The sequence below is a fragment of the Mastomys coucha genome, chromosome X, assembly GCF_008632895.1.
Source record: "Mastomys coucha isolate ucsf_1 chromosome X, UCSF_Mcou_1, whole genome shotgun sequence".
In the NCBI taxonomy this organism is placed as follows: Eukaryota; Metazoa; Chordata; class Mammalia; order Rodentia; family Muridae; genus Mastomys; species Mastomys coucha.
In genome coordinates this window covers 287,116-291,413 of record NC_045030.1, presented here as the reverse complement: position 1 = coordinate 291,413, position 4,298 = coordinate 287,116, and positions in this window count along the sequence as shown.

The following is a 4,298-nucleotide window of genomic DNA, read 5'->3' as shown; positions in this document are numbered from 1 at the left end:
GACCTCAAACTCAGAAATCTGCCTGCCTCTGCCTCCCAAATTCTGAGATTACAGGTGTGTGCCACTAACACCCTGCTCAAAATATACTATCTTATACTCCTTTTGAAGTATGAGCTGTGCTTTTGTGTTGAAAATAACTTTGTGTAAGTTTGTTCTTCAGATTTGCATATAGTCATTATAGCGTCCTTTCTCATTGAAGAGATGATTCAGCTTAAATCTTTGAAAGCCAAAGGGACTGAAAAACAATATCAGAAGTGTTACCAGAAAATTTAGGGAGTCCTATCATAGTAACCATAGGATACTGATAACACCGGGGTCCCTAGTTCTTAGTCTCATTGACAAAAGCACTTAAGAATAGACTCAAAATGAAGTTTGAAGACAAAGAAAAACCCCTGGATAGGAAAGCTGTGGATTTTGGCAGCTGCCTGAAGAGGGAGATGGAAAAGATAAAATCAAAGGCCATGCCATTTAAGTTAAGCCAGGATGAAGGTCAGCCACAGGCAAACAATCATCAAAGGAAACATTAGAGAGAGCCTAAAATACCAGAAAAAAAAAACATACTTAGGCTTTTGCTAGAATCTAAGACAAGAGGATGAATGGGCGAGGTGGGGGGACGCAAGGTTCTGCATGCTAGAGGATTTTACTTCTGGGAAGGAAAAGTACATTATATCATTAAAGTGGTAGTTAATCAGCATATCATTTTAGAATAACAAGGTAAACCTGCTTTCCTGAGCAGTGATGCCTTGGCCAGGGATTGCCTTTGAAATTCTAGACTCCAACAAACTGGAATTTATGCCAGGAAGCACATGCTGGGAGAAGCAAAATGTTAAAGTCTGCTACCAGAGGTCATGCTTGTCTCCTAGAAGAGATTGTCAGACTGCCTTGCTGGAGAAACTAGAACACAGACAATGATGATCCAGCAGTGGACAGGACACACTGTGACTGTGACTGTGACTGCCTAGATATGCATATCCCTGGCTCCCTAGTTAGGATTCTTAAGATGGATCAAAGGGTATCGCTGTATCTCTTGGTACCTCTTCCTAATATTTGAATAAATATTTTTTCTGCTTTTTACCATCAATTTTGCTGTTTTATATTTTAAAAGATTTACTTTATCATTGCTTTATGTGTGTTGGTGTTTAGCTTGCCTATATGTCTGTGTACCATGCACATGCAGTGCCTGTGGGTATCAAAAGAAGACAACAGATACCCTGGAATTGGAGATACAGATGTTTGTAAGTTATCATATGGCCACCAATAATTCAATTCAGATTCATCTGGAAGAATAACCAATGGTTGTAACCACATAGCTATCTCTGCATCCTCTATTTAATGATGCTTAATTATGTAATTGCAAATAAGGATACATAGTGCAGGTGACCATGGAGGCCAGAAAATAGTGTCTGATTACCTGGACCTAGAGAAGCTGGTAGTTGTGAGCCCCCAATATGTGTGATGGAAACTGAACTTGGGTACTCTGCAAGAACAATATGTCCCCCCTCTCTCTCAGATAAATGGATTTTTTTGGATATTTTATTTTTTAAGGGTTACTAATTTTATTTTATTTTCCCTCTTATTAAACATAGATTATTTTCTCATTCAATATAATTTGAATACAGTTTTCCCTCCCTTTCCTCACTCCAGTTCCTCCTTACCTCTCCCTTGTCTGGATCCACTTCCTTTTTATCATTAGAGAAGAACAGGTTTCTACAAAGTAACAAAACATAACAAAATAATTTTATAATAAGTTGGACAAGGCAAGCCAACAGAAAAATAAAGGAGCCTAAAGAGAGGGCACAAGAATCAGAGAATCAGACACTCATTCACATTCAGGAGTCCCATAAAACTATTAAACTGAATGCTACAATATATATACAGAGGGCCTAATACAGGCCTGTGCTTCAGTCTCTGTTAGCTTATATAAGCTTTGGTCAGTTGTTTTTGAGAGCCTTGTTCTTCTGGTGTCCTCTGTTCCATCTGTCTTCCCTACTCTTTCTGCCTTTCTTTTTGTGGGGTTCCTTGAACTTTGAGGGGAGGGATTTGATGGAGACAATCCATTTAGAACTGTCTTTTCTAAGGTCTCACTCTGTGTGTATGAGGGGGTATATTATCTGGCTGTAAGACAGTATTTGTTCCCATCTGCTGCAGGAGAAAGCTTCTCTTATGATGACTGAAGAGGGCATCAATCTATGAGTATAGCAGAATGTCATTAGAAGGCATTTTATTGCTACCTTTTTTTTTCTTTTTTTTTTACCAGTTGCATTTAGTTTTACCCTAGGTCTCTGGACCTTCTAGTCTCTGGTTCTTGGTCACTCAAGTAGTATTGGTATAGGTTCCATCTTGTGGAATGGGCATTAATTCGAATTAGATATTAGTTGGCTACTCACCAAGGCTTGTGACACCATTGCTCTAGCATACTTTGCAGGCAGGACAGATCATAGATCAAAGGTTTTATGGTTGGATTGGTCTCTGTTTCTCTTTTGTTAGCCAGTTGAACCACTCCATGTTGAGTGGATTATATGAATGTTATCTTCAGCAATGGGGCTCTGCTGTTGATTTCTGGAGAACAAACTATTGTCTTGGCACTTGACAACAAACCCTGGTTGTTTGGGGGATTTCCATGTGACCCTTTTTAGTCAACAGCTCAATTGGATGAAACCTAGTCCTAATACTGGAAACTTCATTTGGTGACAAGAGATGGCCAGTGGGGTTTCATCTCCCTCATTATTTGGAGACTTCATTAGGATAACCTTCATATATTATAAGAAATTTCCACTGCTCAACATTTCCATGCCAGTCCTCAAATGCTATTCAATTCTGTCTCTTACCTCATCCCCTCCCTCAGTCCTCTCTCCCCTTCTCCTTCCTTTCTCATCCCCCCTCCCCCCAGTCCATCCATAAAGTCTATTCTATTTGTCCCTCACCAGGGAGATTCATGTGTCCCCTCAATCCCTTCCTATATGCCTAATCTCTCTGGGTATATGAATTGTAACTTATCATTTATTTAATGGCTAATATCCAGATATAAGTGAATACATACCATATTTATGTTTCTGGGTCTGGGTTATCTTACTCAGGATGATGTTTTCCAGTTCCATCCATTTGCCTGCAAATTTAATGATGTCATTTTTTAAAGCACTGAGTAATACTCTTTTGTGTAGTTGTACCACATTTCTGTTATCCATTCTTCTGTTCAGGAGCATCTAGGTTGCTTCTAATTTCTGGCAATTATGAAAAGAGCAGCAGTGAACATGGTTGAGTAAGTGTCCTTGTGGTAGGATGCAGAATCCTTTGGGTATATACTCAAGAGGGGTAATCCTTTCTTTTTCTTTCTTTCTTTCTTTCTTTCTTTCTTTCTTTCTTTCTTTCTTTCTCTCTCTCTCTCTCTCTCTCTCTCTCACTCTCTCTCGCTCTCTCTCTCTCTCTTCCTCTCTTTCCCTCTCTCTTTCTTTCTTTCTCTCTCTCTCTCCCTTCCTTCCTTCTTTCCTTCCTTTAATTTATTTATTTTTTATGTATTCACTTTGCATCCCACTCACTATCCCACTCCTGGTAACCCCCTTCCACAATCCTTCCCATATCACCTCTTCCCTTTTCCTTTGAATGGTAGGGGAGCCCTGGATATCAATCCCACCACCCTGGCACTTCAAGTCTCTGCAAGGCTAGGTGATTCCTCTCCAACTGAGGCCAGATAATGCAGCCCAGCTAGTAAAGCATATCCCATGGACAGGCATTGGTTTTTGGGATTAGCCCCCATTCCAGTGGTTCAGGACCTACTTGAAGGTCAAGCTGCACATTTTCTACATATGAGTCTGGAGGCCTCGATATGACTTGTGTATGTTCTTTGGTTGGTGGTTCCATCTCTGAGAGCCTCAAGGGTCCAAGTTAGTTAATTGTTAGTTTTCCTGTGGAGTTCCTATCCCTTTTGGGGTCCTGCAATCCTTCTTCCCATTCTTCCATAAGCATCCACAAGGTTGATTCACTGTTTGGGTAGGGGTGTCTGTATCAGTCTGAATCAGCTACTGAGTGTAGCTTCTCAGAGGACAACATGCTCCTGTCTGCAAGCATAACAGAGTATGTCAGGGATTGGGGCTTGTCCATGGGATAGGTCTCAAGCTGGGCTGGTTATTGGTTGGCCATTCCCTCAGTTTCTGTTCTCTCCCCTGTGTCTGCATTATTTGTACACAGGATAAATTGGGGGTTGAAAGTTTTGTGTGTGGGTTGGTGTCTCTATCTGACCCGACCCGCGGGTCTCAGTAATTCGGGGGACACGAGGAGGGTCGCAACCTGAGAATAAAGAA